The sequence below is a fragment of the Schistocerca piceifrons genome, chromosome 2 (genome assembly GCF_021461385.2).
Source record: "Schistocerca piceifrons isolate TAMUIC-IGC-003096 chromosome 2, iqSchPice1.1, whole genome shotgun sequence".
Taxonomy (NCBI): Eukaryota; Metazoa; Arthropoda; class Insecta; order Orthoptera; family Acrididae; genus Schistocerca; species Schistocerca piceifrons.
Window position 1 is genome coordinate 1,076,223,381 of NC_060139.1, and position 16,689 is coordinate 1,076,240,069.

The following is a 16,689-nucleotide window of genomic DNA, read 5'->3' on the forward strand; positions in this document are numbered from 1 at the left end:
TATCAAACATTGGAAGAAGGAGTGTTGGGTAGATAGATCTTCACCATTGGGTGCCACACATCACCTTCCCAAAGATCAAACATCTTTTCGGGTACTAGGCCCCAACAGCTGCCCCTGGTGTTATCATAAATGGCAAGTTATGTACTGATGAAAATGTGATTGCCAAGCACTTTGCTCGAGCCTCTGCATCAGAGAATTATCCCCCATCCTTTCACACACTGAAATGGTGGCTGGAAGGGAAGGTCCTCTCATTCACTACATACTGCAGTGAATCCTATATCGCCCCATTTACAGAGTGGGAGCTCCTTAGTGCCCTTGCACATTGCCGTGTCACAGCTCCTGGGCCTGATGGCATCCACAGCCAGGTGATTACATATTTCTCATCTGACTACAAGCGACATTTTCTCATCATCTTATACCAGATCTGGTGCGACGGCATCTTTCCATCGCAATGGCGAGAGAGCACCATCATTCTGGTGCCAAACATGGTAAAAACCCCATTGATGTGGATAGCTATCACCCCATCAGCCTCACCAATGTTCTTTGTAAGCTGCTGGAACATATGATATGTTGACGGTTGGGTTGGGTTCTGGAGTCGTGTGGCATGCTGGCTCCATGTCAGGGCGGCTTCCGCCAGGGTCACCCTACCACTGATAATCTTGTATCCATCGAGTCTGCCATCCAAACAGCCTATTCAAGATGGCCGCACCTGATTGTCATGTTTTTTGACTTACATAAAGCATACGGTGTGACTTGGTGACCTCATATTATTGCCACATTGTATGAGTGGGGTCTCCGGCGACCACTCTGGCTTTTTATCCAAAACTTCCTGTCGCTCCATACTTTCCATGTCCAAGTTGGTGACTCCCATAGTTCCATCCATATCCTGGAGAATGGAGTCCCGCAGGGCTCTGTATTGAGTGTCTCTCTATTTTTAGTGGCCATTAACAGTCTAGCAGCAGCTGTTGGACCCTCCGTCTCACCTCCTCTGTATGCAGACTACTTCTGCATTTCATACTGCTGCCCCAGTACTGTTTTTGCTGAGTGGCGCCATCCACAAGGTGCAGTCATGGGCATTAGCCCACAGCTTTCAGTTTTCAGTCGCAAAGTCGTGTCGTGCATTTCTGTCAGCATCGTACCAGAACACACACTTCACCTTAATGATGATCCACTTACTGTAGTGGAGCCTCAATTCCTAGGACTGGGTTTCAACACTCAATTGACTTGGCTCCCTCATCTTCGTCAGCTTAAGCAGAAGTGCTGGCAGCACCTCAATGCCTTCCATTGCTTGATCAATAATAATTGGGGTGCAGATCACTGTATGCTGCTGCAGCTCTACAGAGCCCTTGTCCAATCCTGAATTGACTACAGAAGTGTGGTTTATTGTTTGGCAGCTCCTTCAGCATTGCATTTACTTGACCCTGTGCACCACTGTGGGGTTCCATTAGTGACAGGAGCTTTTAGGACGAGTCCAGTGACTAGCATACTGGTGGAGGCTGGTGTTCTTCCACTGCAGATCAGACATGCGCAACTACCCTCCAGTTACACAGCACACACTCATAGTTCCCCTGAGCATCCGAATTATATCTCGTGTTCTTGAGTACATCCGCTCATGCCCTGGTGAGTCATTTCTCCTGTTTACTGATTCATTGAGCAGCCTACAAGCTATCGACCAGTGCCATCCTCACCAACCTCTGGTAGCGTCCATTCAGGAGTACATCTATGCCCTGGAACAGTCCTGCTGTTCCATGGTGTTTGTGTGGACCACAGCACATGTCAGAATTCCCATCTATGAACTTGCTGACAGGCTGACCAAACAGGAAACACAGAAACGTCTTCAGGAGATAGGCATCTCCAAAGCTGACTTGCATTCTGTCTTACACCACATGGTTTTTTGGCTTTGGGAGATGGAATGACATAACAGCACACACAACAAATTGTGTATTAAGGAGACCATGAATGTGTGGAAGTCTTCCATGCAAGCCTCTCACAAGGAATCAGTTGTCCTCTGCCAGCTCTGTATTGGCCATACGTGGCTAATGCATGGTTACCTACTCTGTCGTGAGAACCCACCTGAGTGTCACTGTGACTCCCAAATGACAGTCGTCCACCTCTTGCTGGACTGACCACAACTGTGCTCTTCATTACTGCTGTACCAACTGTGTGAACTCCTGTTAATGGTAACAGAGGTAAGTGATTTTTAGTTTGTAATAAGTTAAAGAATGTGCTAGAAATGAGTAACACCTCACTCCCTGAATCTGTAAATATGTTAACTTCAAAAGTCTCCATGTTTCCTACTATTATTGGTTGTGTAATATTGATAGTCAAGTTTGGTTCTTCCAGTAAGAACCATTCTTTTGTTGGTATTTTGTGTGAGAAATTAAGATACTTATTATAAACCAGGATTCCTAGTGTATCTGTAGGACTGGACCCCAGCCCTGTATCCACATCTCACTACGTTTTCCTCATTACTAGTAATCACCGGTTGGTTACCAGCTTGGCATGCTATATTACCACTTTGTGCTCTATTATTACTTGCCACAAATTCCTGCATAGTTAATGGGATCAAGTGCATCCACAAAATATAATAATACTTCAATCATTCTCCACCCACTACATAATATATCCTTCCTCCAGTAAATGTTCAATAGTCTTATTAAAATTCGAACTAACCCCTCTCCCTCCATTGGTTTTTCAAAGTATTTTGCTCATGTTAAATGCCAGTCAAAATACTTTCTCATTGTTCCCCACATATTACTGTAATACTTTGGTTCCCACAAGTCTGATAATAGCTTTCCTGGGCACTTGCTGACCAATACTTCTCTTTAAACTTCTTTTGAAAATCTTCCCAAGAGGAAAAGTTTGTGTTGTTTACCATTCCCTACTCTGAGGCTTCCCCTAACAGATACCCAACAGCAAACACCATCTTTTTTGAATTTTCCCAGTTCTTGGGCATTGCTTGGTTGAACCTTTCCAAAAAATAGGTAGGATGTACTTCCCCATCTGGCTTAAACTTAGGCAATTGCTTAGATAACCCTGAATTGGCTCCCCATTGTAAATCCATCACTACCTCACTAGTTAATACCACATTAGGAGAAGTTATCCTCTTATCTACCTTGTCCAGAATATGTTTGAATTCCTTCCATAATTCATCCATACATTTCTTGGTATCATTGAGTTCAATGGATAAGGCAGGAGACATGTTTTCAGATTTCTCTCACGGCAATTTTTTGGTCAATTATTTCCTCTACCTGTTCCTCCAGACTACTCATATTAATTATGTCTGAGGTTTCTAATTTCTCTTGAAAGTTTCTTTCCACAGTACCTACTAGAGTGATAATGCAAGCAATTTGCTATTGGACTATTGGTATTAACTTACCCTGTTTTTCACAGTTGCAGTATTTTGTTTACAGCAACAAATGTAACATTACATACATTCTGAAATGATCCTAACTTCTCACTAAATTCAGATTCTACATTATCACATTCATATTCAGTATCACATTCACTATCGCACTAACATCCTAAAAGTGGTTACTCTGTGACTTTACATGACTGCTTAACAAACTAGTTAATTCCTCTTTCAAATCTATTTTAAAATTCTCTACTTTAGTAGTTAAAGTGTCAAATTCAGTCTTCAAATTAGCCGTAGCTTCACATAAATTACCTAAGTCTTTACTTTGTGAATCTACTTTAACACTTAACAATCCTAAAGTTCTATTCTGAACATCCAATTTATAATTTGAGTATTCACTGCGTCTATTTCTCTACTTAAAGTAGAACTCTGTGCATAGAGTTTTTCCCTTAAAGTTGCACTTATTTCATTTCTCAAAGAGACACCCTTCATCTATTTTATCATTTAATTGAGTATCTATTGAGTCTAATTTAAGACTTAGGTCCTTTCTTAAAGCTGCTGAATCTGCACTTTGGGTGTTGATTAATTTTACTACCTCAGACCAGTCTGTCATCTCCTTACTCATTTTCATTGCCATGGCTGGTTCTGATGTTTCCCCAATTCTCTGTTTATTATCCATATTATTCTTACCTTTAGATCCAGTAATCATCAAAAAATTCTACACTGAGTGTAATAACTATACTAACACTCTATTATTCAACAGTTTCTTTAACTTCACACTGAAACAGTTATTATTTTGCACTCACCCGGTGTAGAGTTCTAGCTGCGTTGGTGAGTGGATGCGTAATCAGCACCATTGAACAGCACTGGCACCGGCAGCATCGAATGTTGTTTTCAGCATCAGTGTCAGCAGGCATATGTGGAATCAGCACTGGTGATTACCGACTAGTGCCGGCATCATCAGACTTACGCTGGTTCCCATGTCTGCGTCCCTGTGATGCGTGCAAGATTTACTTACACCCCACACCAGATCTTCTTAGATGAATTATTCTTGTCGTATTTATTCTTAGTGTAATATGTGGGAATCTTCTTTTTCTTCTTTTAACATTACATCTTCCTTACATCTTCTCTTTTATTGTGTTCATTAATTTTTGCCCTTTGAATTTTTTAGGCAGAATCCAATTCTGTGAAACAGTTCTCTTGTCCTGCTATACCTGGTCACTATGGCAACACATCGTATCTTCTGCTTGGATTTAATCTCAAAATTACTGCTTTTTCAAGCCCTTTTAACTGGTTGCCACTTTCTAACACTTTTTAACTTTTAAATGACCTGGAGAGCTGTGTGAAATTGCATTACATGCAATTTTCACAACTCTCTCACTTCAGTTGACTTACTTGATCTGCACAGCCAATCTTCTTCTGTGGATATCTTATCTGGCTATCAGGCTCTCTCGATCTTCGAAACCTCCTTCTCTGAAGAGTACTGCTGGTTAACAGATTTTATTAGTAACACACTCTCTCTCTCTCTCTCTCTCTCTCTCTCTCTCTCTCTCTCTCTCTCTCTCTCTATCTCTCTATCTCTCCCTCCCCCTAATCTATCTCCCACCCCTCATGAAATAAGTGGATACTCACATAATACTTTTAATTGTCTTGATATATTTTAACTTCCACAAATAACAAAGCATTAGAATACTTGCAAGTCAACTGACTCCTCCTGTGTTAGGCTTGATTAAAAACATCTGCAATATATTAGGTACTACAACCACACAAAATATGAACCTGTCTTGCCTCTAGCTAGTCCAATATATGAAGTTTATTTAACAATGATTCAACTGTTCTTCTTTTTTCTTGTTACAATAGTCAATGATATTAAAAAAACCATGAGATACATAAACACTCGTTTTCTTCCAATACAGCTTCCGTGGTGCGAGCGGCAAACACTTGATACCATCACATCTACCTTGTGTTCGTGACTCTTTTGAAGCCTGCAAACAAAAACATGTCACACAGTATGTACATTCTCTCACACTTATTTATAAAATATCCTGTATTCGCAATGGTAGAAGGACGAGCGGTTCTAGAATTTACGCGGAAATTCTCAAATCGCTACAGTTTGAGTCTTAGTGCTGTGATATTACTGTCTGAAAAGTTGTTTCTAGGTTTTAGGACTATTGATACATGTTATTTAAATGAACTGCTGTGTACAATAATATCACTCTTTCCAAATTTTATCAACATTTTCCAACATAATAAAGTTCCTTACCATGAACAACATGTGTTAAAAGGTATTACATTATAAAGCCACTCCAATCATTTCAATATTACTGCAGAAGTTGGACCATTATGGAGTAAGGGGAGTAGCTTACAATTGGTTCGCCTCTTACTTTAAGAACAGAAAGCAGAAGGTAATTATCCGCAATACTGAGAGTGGTAGTGATGTTCAGTCCCAATGGGGCTCTGTTAAGTGGGGCGTTCCCCAAGGGTCGGTGCCGGGGCTGATGCTGTTTCTTATTTATATAAATGATATGCCTTCTAGTATTAAAGGTTATTCAAAAATATTTCTGTTTGCTGATGACACCAGCTTGATAGTGAAGGATCTTGTGTGTAATATTGAAGCAGTAACAAATAATGTAGTTCATGAAATAAGTTCGTGGCTTGCAAAAAATAATTTGATGCTAAATCACAGTAAGACTCAGTTTTTACAGCTTCTAACTCACAATTCACCAAGAACCGATATTTTGATCGGACAGAAAGGGCATATTATAGGCGTGACGGCGCAGTTCAAGTTCCTAGGCGTTCGGATAGATAGTAAGCTGTTGTGGAAAGCCCATGTCCAGGATCTTGTTCAGAAACTAAATGCTGCTTTATTTACCATTCGAACAGTGGCTGAAATAAGTGATACTTCAACACAAAAAGTAGTCTACTTCGCATATTTTCATACGCTTACGTCGTATGGTATTATTTGTTGGGGTAATTCTTCTGATTCAAAAAGGGTATTTTTGGCTCAAAAACAGGCTGTTCGAACTATATGTGGTGTAAGTTCGATAACCTCTTGTTGACCCCTATTCAATAGTCTGGGAAGTCTAACATTGCCCTCACAGTATATATTTTCTTTAATGTCGTTTGTTGTTAGCAATATTAGCCTAACCCAAGAGTTAGCAGCTCTCACTCAGTTAATACTAGGCAGAAATCCAATCTGCATGTGGAATGCACTTCCTTGACTCTTGTGCAGAAAGGAGTGCAGTATTCTGCTGCATCCATTTTCAATAAGCTACCACAAGAACTCAAAAATCTTAGCAGTAGCCCAAACTCTTTTAAGTCTAAACTGAAGAGTTTCCTCATGGCTCACTCCTTCTATTCTGTCAAGGAGCTCCTGGAAGAGCTAAAAAATTAAGCAAATTCCAGTATTGCATTGTTTATTTTCTTTATTTAAACTTACAACTTGTCACCTGAATATATTTTTTTTTATATTTAATTTTATCTGTTTCTAATATTATGTCATAATTTCGTGTATAGACTTGTTCCATGACCATGGAGACTTCTCCTTAATTAGGTCCCACAGAACAATAAATAAATAAATAAATATTAACATATTAACAGAAACTGTTCCCACTTAAAACCTATTTTCAGTTTACTTATTCCAAACTCTTTTTACTAACTAAATTATCAATATTAATACTGCTAATGACAATTGTAATAAAATTTCCAGTGTTGCCAGTTACACAAATTACCACACAAATCCTACATGGCAACTTTGAAATATCAACATCTGAGAACAAATGGTTTTATAATACTTCTGCACTAACACATACGTGAATGTAATGAAAATAATATCGGAGTTGTAAATACAGACGTAGAACATGCTATGTGTGAAATATTACAGAATTGAATTGTTCATGAGTGCAGTATATCACATTCTTAAATAATGAAAGAGTGTCATTAACCAAGCTCTTGATGAGCCGCAGCCAGATTAGGTGCCCAACATGAACCACATGCATTTCAGTTCTTCACACTTAGTACGTTTACCTCTCTGATAAGAAGTACCCCCGCCCCCTTCCCGTCGGTTCCCTGTGGCCAGGTAGTTGATCAATGAGCTTTGAGCATCGGACTGCTAAGTCAACCCTATGTAGAGTGGTGTTGCTGTCCCAGTTGGCTTGTGGAGAGTGCTCAGTACTCAGGCATATGAAATTTGGAGTATGGTCTTCAGATGTATGTTCGAGGTAAGTCTGCAAGTTGATCAGCTCCCTTGTTGTGGTGTGTCTTCCCCTTTTCAGCTACCACAGGAGCTGTAGACCAACATTAAGAGCTCGCACTCTTAATTCCTGTGGAGTGGCCTACCTTTTGTTCTTATTCTCTCTGTAGCTTGTGGGGAAAGAAAGATGGTCTGTAAAATTAACTTTTGTTTGACACATGTAACTTCGTTGTGTTGATAATGTTTATGATTTTTGGAAACCCACACAGAAATTTAGTGTGTGTCTGTATCTTTTTCCAATTCTTTGCAGATTCAGATGATGTCTGCATTTGAATGTCAGATGCACTGTGGCTCACTTTGAGTGAAGGTATCAGCCACGAAGAAGTCAATGTGCTGTAGCTGCAGAAGAAGCATGAAGATGTGACAGACGTGCTGAAGAACTGTGTGGGAGCTGTAGAAGCCCTGCAATGGCAGACGGCCCAGCTGGGAGAGGAGGACTGTCAAACTCCACAGGCAAGCAACAGCGTGAAACGTCTTCCAACAGTTATTTGTTTAAAATGTTGATTAACCTAAATGACCAAATTAGACTGTTATCTCTTCCTCATAATAGCTTGAAAATTGTCCACATGTTGTCAAATGGCTGGCCATTACAGGCTACTACTACTACTACTACTACTACTACTACTACTACTACTATTAACTCCAAGTTTGCTAAACTGAGGAAGCAACACGTGTTCAAGCATTGTCCCTCCACAAACCGCTTAGTGAGTGTGACAATAAAGGCCAATGGATAACTGAGAAGGTGAGTGATATATGCCTAATGAAGCAAGAGGAAAGTTTACATTTAGTATTGATACAGTTTTAAGTTAAATGATTTGATTTTGTGTGTAGGGAAGAAGAGGAGGTATACAGTACCTAAAATGATAAGAGAAACTTTTGTTGATGCTTATGCACAATAATAAAAAAAATTAAAAACAAAAATCATCTCAAGTGTTATGACTTATATCAATGTGTATCTTACTGCTCTATACAGTATGTCAAGTAGGATGTGCTTGGGTTGAGGGAGGTGGCCATCAGTGGCAATTGAATGTCGTATATGCTCTGAGAGTGATAGCTGTGTTTATTACAGTTTTTGTGGAACCCTCCAGGAATGATGGTATAGTGCCGTACTGTCACACTGGAAACAGAATTAGGGAACCGGATAATAACTGCTAGCAGTCACTATAAAACTGACATTATTTGACACAACACTGGTCTCCAGCTTGTCTTCAGTTGGTTAACATACAGATACAAGTTTCCAAACTCAGAGTTGGACATCACTGTATAAATCAAAAACTAATGACATGATGATGACTAAATAGATGCAAAATTCATCATTGTAAGTGACTAAGGGGCACAAGTTGCAAAACATTGTGCTACTGTTACTGAAGAATCCAAATAATTTTCACAATAAGGTGAAAATGTGCTGTGGAAACAGCATACATACAACAGTCTCCATATTGAAGGAGGTTGCGACTGACTGTCCACCATGACAGAATTGTGGAGGCGGTGTGATGGTGAATTATGGAAAACCGACACTCGACAATTACAGAGCTTGGCAGCCTTCCTCCCCAGATAATGTGATCCTTGATGTATGAAATTGGCACTGAGCACTTGCTCTTGAAAGAAGTGTGCATCAGGCACGTGCCAAAATACATCATATAAGATCATGAAACTGAATGACATGGGAACACCACTGACACTTTGAGAGATGTACTGTGATGGTGGCAATAGGTTTCTCAATAAGCTTTTAACAGGAGATGTGATGTAGGTTACTCACTGTGTCCAAGAAACTCGGTACCAATCAATGTGTTGGTGTCACAGTAGATAAATGGTCAGGATAAAGTTATAGCAGATAGTATTGATGCGCTCAGTGTTCTGGGAGAGGAAGGGCATTGTGCACACTGACTTGATGCATAGAAGTGAAACATGTAATGCTGTCCATTATTGTGAAACAATGGATATTTCAATGAGCCACTGAATCTGAGTGGCAAGATGCTCAGTGCTTGTATGAAGTTGATCTGTAGATTAGATTAGATTAGATTAGATTTACTTTCATTCCAATTGATCCGTAGTGAGGAGGTCCTCCTGGATGTGGAACATGTCAGAAAAACAACAATACATGACAAATATTTACAACTAAAACAAATAAGCTAATGTACCATTCCACAGGTCACAAGTGGAATGATCGTCATTTTTAATGAACACTAAGAGTCATTTTACAAATACTAATGCACTGAATTTAAAATAAAAAACGTTTTTTATTTATTTATAAGGTAATAAACATGTAATACAACTACTGTAATACTTATTTACAATGAACACATTACTGCACTGAAATGGTGCAGAAGTTAGATTATACTTACACACACACACACACACACACACACACACACACACACACACACACACACACACACAAATTTTCAGTGAACACATTACTGCACTGAAATTGTGCAGAAGTTATGTTGTACTTATATACAAATCAGTTGGTTTTACTAAGAAATTCATCAATGGAGTAGAAGGAGTTGGTCACCAATAAATCCTTTAGGCTTCTCTTAAACTGAATTTCATTGGTTGTTAAGCTTTTTATGGCTGCTGGCAAGTTATTGAAAATGTGTGTTCCTGAATAATGCACACCTTTTTGTACAAGACTAAGTGACTTTAAATTCTTGTGAAGATTATTCTTATTTCTAGTATTGATTCCATAAATTGAGCTGTTGGTTTGAAAAAGTGATATATTTTTAATGACAAATTTCATTAAGGAATAAATATACTGGGAAGCTGTAGTTAGTATCCCTAGTTCCCTAAACAGGCTTCTGCAGGATGTTCTTGAGTTCACACCACATATAATTCTTACTGCACGTTTTTGTGCCCGGAAAACTTTAGCTTGGCTTGATGAATTACCCCAAAAAATAATCCCATATGACATTATGGAATGAAAGTAAGCATAGTATGCCAGCTTTTTCATTTTTATATCCCCTACGTCTGACAAAATTCGCATTGCAAACAGAGATTTGTTAAGACGCTTCAGCAGTTCTGTGGTGTGCTCCTCCCAATTGAATTTATTATCAAGCTGTAATCCCAAGAATTTAACACTGTCCACTTCTTCTATCTTCTTGTCATCATATGTTAGACATATACTCTTGGGACACCCCTTACAAGTTCTGAACTGCATGTAGTGTGTTTTTTCAAAGTTTAGTGACAAAGAATTGGCTAGGAACCAGTGATTAATGTCCACAAATATTTTATTGGCTGATCTTTCTAAGACTACACTTGATTTGCTATTTATTGCAATGTTTGTATCATCGGCAAACAAAACAAACTTGGCATCTGGTAATGTTACTGATGAAAGGTCATTGATATACACAAGAAACAGTAAGGGCCCCAAAATGGAACCTTGTGGGACCCCACATGTAATTAGTTCCCAGTTGGATGATGCCTGATAGACATGTATCAAGCTCTTTCCTAATAACACCCTTTGTTTCCTGCCAGAGATATAAGATTTGAACCATTTTGCAGCATTTCCTGTTACACTATAATATTCTAGTTTACTTAAAAGGATATTGTGATTTACACAGTCAAATGCCTTTGATAGATCACAAAATATACCAGTTGCCTGCAATTTTTTGTCTAATGAATTAAGCACATTTTCACTGTAAGTGAAGATAGCCTTCTCAATATCAGAACCTTTTAGAAATCCAAACTGTGACTTTGACAGTATGTTATTTGAGATAAGATGGTTATAAAGACGACGGTACATTACTTTTTCGAAAATTTTTGAGAATGCTGGTAACAGTGAAATTGGACGGAAATTTGATGCTATTTCTTTATCTCCCTTCTTAAACAGTGGCTTAACTTCAGCATATTTCAGCCATTCAGGAAATATTCCACTGATAAACGACTGGTTACACAGATAGCTTAATATGTTACTTAGCTCAGAATCACATTCTTTAATTAACTTTGTTGATATTTCATCATACCCACTAGATGTTTTTGATTTTAAAGATTTTATGATGGACATTATTTCTGTTGGGGTAGTGAGGGTCAAATTCATATTATGGAAATTACTTGAAATGTCTGGTCTAAGGTAATCCATAGCAGCATCTACCGAACCTGACAACCCCATCTTTTCAGTAACAGTTATAAAATGTTTGTTAAAAAGTTCTGCAACACTATACACATCTGTCACCAATGTATCATTTACTCTTAATGCTATTTGTTCCTCTTCATGTCTGGTCCTACCGGTCTCCTCCTTCACTATATCCCATATTGTCTTTATTTTGTTATCTGATATGACTATCTTTTCCTTGTAATATATTTGCTTTGACATCCATATTACAGTCTTTAATATTTTGCAGTATTTCTTATAATGTGCTATAGCATCAACATTGGAAATGTTTCGGATTGACAGATACAGTTTTCTTTTTGTTTTACAAGATACCCTTATTCCTCGAGTAATCCATGGCTTCTTTGTAGATTTTCCTCTAACCTTGGTAAGTTTTGGGGGAAAGCAGTGTTCAAATAAGTTAAGCACTTTATTAGCAAAAATGTTATATTTTTCATTCATGCCATGAGCACTGTAAACATCAGTCCAGTGAATGTCTCTGAGGAGTGTCCTAAAATAATCAATTTTTGGCTTACTGATTACCCTCTTGAGCTCAGATTTAACAGATTTTATATCCTGTTCAGTATTAACATTTAACAGAAGGAACTGCATGTCATGGTCTGAGAGGCCATTGGCTATTGGTTTTGTAATATAATTTTGTTCATTGGACCTTTCTATAAAGATATTATCAATGGCTGTTTGTGAGCAAGTGGCTATCCTAGTGGGGAACTTTACTGTGGGAATTAAGTTGAATGATAGTGTTACTAACTCAAATAAGTTCTTATTCGGAGAGTCTTTAAGGAAATCTACATTGAAATCACCAGCAACCACTATTTCTTTGTTTTTGGTTATTAAATGGGCCAGTACAGCTTCAAGGTGGTTTACAAACAGATTAAAGTTACCTGCAGGTGCTCGATATACACTTAATATTATGAAAGATTTTTTGTGAAAATCTAATTCTGTTGCACATGCTTCCATATGTTGTTCTAGGCAAAATTTATGAATGTCTATGTTCTTAAATTTATGACAGTTCCTGATGAATGTGGCAACTCCTCCTTTCTCCATTTCTGATCTACAAAAGTGAGATGCTAACCTAAACCCTGTAACACTTAAAAGTTCTATACCAGTGGTCACATGATGTTCAGAGAGGCAGATTATGTCAGCTGGGTTTGAAGACTCTAATTCATCTATGCATATAGTTAATTCATTAATTTTATTTCTCAGTCCTCGAATATTTTGATGCAATAAAGATAGCTGACATTTCACATTGTCTGAGTTAAAATTGGGTGGAGTTAAAATATCTGCTGACAGTTGAAAATTCTTAACCAATGGCTGTTTATGCTGATGTAATAAGCTGGAATTATGTGCTCACTGACATACAATTTGACACACAACATCTATTCTGGAGTAGTTCAGCAGGGAGTTGGTTTACCAACCTACTCACAGTCCTGATTTTACTCCCAGCATATTTCATCTTTTCTTTCACCTCAAAAAGTTCCTGTCATTAGTTCAGCATTTTCACAATGAAGAAAGAGCTCAACAAGCCTGAGATTCTGCTTCCATTCCCAGTCAGCAGGCTTCTACAACACAAGGATTAAAATTTTGTCCAGTGATATAATAGGTTTCTCACTTCTGGTGGAAGTTATGTTGAAAAATAGGTTTAGTAATGATTTGTGTGTCACCATTAAAGATTTGGATATAACTATGTTTTAGTCTTCAAAAATGATGAATTTCATTTTCTGTAAGACTCATTTTTGGTACTAAGCAACAGATCTGTCTTGAACAAGGACACTTCTCATGTACAGTTTACTTCACTTAAAACACTTTTTTTATTTGGTTTTCAGTTCTGTGTCAAAACTGTAATAACATTTGTCACATTACTGCAGTTTATAGTTTACATCCTAATATTTACAGTGAAAAGCAGTAAAGAATTTACTGTTAGCAGATCATTGACATTATGTGAGTTTTCTGACTTGTATGATTTGTTGGAAGTGAATGTGATTCTGTTGTATGCTTGTCACCTCAGTGAAAAATAACAGTAATCTGTATTAACTGAATGTGTATATCTTTATACAGTTGAATCACTAATTGTTGCAACTGTGAGAGAAAGCGGAGGCAAATAGAGAGGAACTGAAATCTGACCATGAAATGCAGCAGTATCAAATGGAGTTGGGAAACCAAGCCCTAGATTGAGTACAATATGTGCAGTGTCCAGCTGAATGGCAGTTTGGGGATGCAGCTCATTGGCATTATGATGCTACAGGTGAAAGTACAATATCTCTCTCTCTCTCTCTCTCTCTCTCTCTCTCTATCTCTCTCTCTCTCTCTCTCTCTCTCTCTCTCTCTCTCTCTCTCTCTCACACACACACACACACACACACACACACACACACACACACACACACTCTCTCTCTCTCTCTCTCTGGTTCTAGCAATATAGGTTTCATCCTCAGAATTTTTCTTCTTGTTTGATGTTTCTAGATCTCTTTGTAATACAATATGATAAATGGCAAAAAGTTCAGGTTTGTTGATTCAACTAAATATATTGTGTTTAGAGTAAACAGAAGGTTACTTTAGAATAATGATATAAAAATGGTTGTAAGGAAAGAGTGCTTAGGATGGTGTTCTACTGACAAAGATTCAGTGAGCATAACAAATCCACTAGTAAAACTAGTCCCACTGTACTAGTTGATACTGTTCTAGAGCATTCTTGAGTGGTTTTGGTTCATTACCAGAGAGCACTGACAAATGACACACAGAGTTCAAAGAAAGGTAGCTCATTATGCATTACCTGGAATCAGTTGAGAAAGTGTCACAGTTAAGATTAGCAATTTCAGCTGGGAATCATTGAAAAAAGAAAATTTTCACTGTGGTAAAAATCATTTCCCAAAATTTCAAACAGCCAGTTTATCCTCTGAACAGCCAATTACAGGGTGTCCCACTCACACCTCCCTGATTTCAAAGGCCCAGGGGAAAAAACTACAGTAGATACTACAATGAAAAATGCACCAGATTGTAGAGCATCTTGGAAAATTTATTTATTTATCATTAGCACACCTCTACATGTGAACCAATTGCAGCATGAAGAATATAGTGTCAATATGCATTTTTGTACTAAGTTCTTTGTAACGTTTCCTCTGTTACTGTTTCAATTGAATTAGTGATATGATGTCGCAATGTAGAAATGTGACAACTTCAGTCACACACGTGGTCTTTCACAAATCCCCACATGAAGAAATCAAGCAGCATAATGTCAGGTGAATGTGGTGGCCAGACAATGAGTTCTGTGTCTGATCCAATGACTGGGAAATTTCCTTCCCAGGAACTTGTGAACAGCCATTGACGAATGTGGTGGAGCTCCGTCTTGTTGAAAAATGATGTTGGGTTACAAGTCTAGTATCTGAAGCTAAACAAACTGCTCCAAAATGTCCAGAGACTCTGACACATTCACTTTTTGTTCAACAAAGACAAATGTCTCAACAATCCTCTCATGCATTAGCCCACACCAGATGTTTAGTTTAGGGCTGTCACAAACATGTTGAACGACAGTGTGCAGATTAAGATAACCTCAAATCCGAACATTATGGCTGTTAACACATCCTGACAGAGGAAAGATTGCCCCATCTGATTATAATCATGTTCCTATAAAACTGGTATCCATATCAATATGCTGTAGCATATCTGTAGCAAATTGTCGTTAGTGTGGTTTGGCATTCGTTGTCAGATGTTGCAGAGTTTGCACTTTGTAATCATACATATGTAGATGCTGGCGAACTACATGATGCAATGTTGACTGAAATATATCAAGTTGCCTAGATGATTGAGGAATTGACTTACGTGGGATTCTGAGAAACATTTGTCTGTTGTCCTGCACTGTCTCTTCTGAAAATCCATAACATGCACCACCGGTATGTTTCAGAACACTATCCTGTTGCCAGAAACTTCCTATACCATTTCCCAATTGTTTTCACATCAGGTGGATAACATTCATACACTCCACAGTAATTTCTGTGCACACTAATATGCCTGAAAGCCATACTACTGCTTGCGCATTGCTGTGTAGTTGCCATTTTCACTTCATGTGACTGTGACCATGCTGCACTCTGGCATTGATACTTAGCACTTCTGAGAATGAATGTAAATTCTTTGAGATGCTCTAAAGTGTGGTGTATTTCTCATAGTCATATCTACTGTGGTTTTTCTCTCCTGGGTCCTTGAAATCAGAGTGATTTGAGTGGGACAACCTGTAATTTGTTGCAACACATATGGATCTGTGAACATCACAAGAGAATTAGGAATAACAGCTTCTCTAAATGATGTGGGTTTTAGTGACTGAAAGTGTCACCTAGCAGCCTCTGCCAAGTACTCGGTACTTACAGTCTCTGAGAACACTCTTGACACAGTGGTTTATGGTGGACAGGATGAGAAATCTGAAGATGTATGTGATGTCAGAATGATACTCGTTTGTTTCTGGTTCCTACCAATGGTAGCATAATATAGAAAATCAATAAATGGAAAATCTAGGATGGAATGTAACAATATTATGCAAAGGATACTTGTTACTCACTAAATAGTGGAGATGCTTTAACAGAGGTAGTGTTGACAGGAAGCTTATTTTGTGACCACCTTTTCGTTGTTCTTATCTGTGATGCAGCATCTCTGATATATGGTGAGTGACAACTATGCTTTTCATAATATTGTTACTGTGGTATGTGATAGTGCACTGACATTGTTGTACCATATTGTTTCTCTGTTAACATTTCCTGTGGCTCTAATTGTGTGCAGAGGACACTCAGTGCCCAGTAATTAGAACTAATGTTAGAGTTTCATTGAAGAGTATGTAGACATACAGAGTACAGTATCATCTGCTAGCTAACATTTACATGTTTGTCTGTACTCACAAATTTGTGAGTAGAGGCCTACATTATTTCACTTGTATTCAAACAGCATCCTTTGTTGCCTGCTGTGTTATGTTCTTAGAGTGATTAATTAATG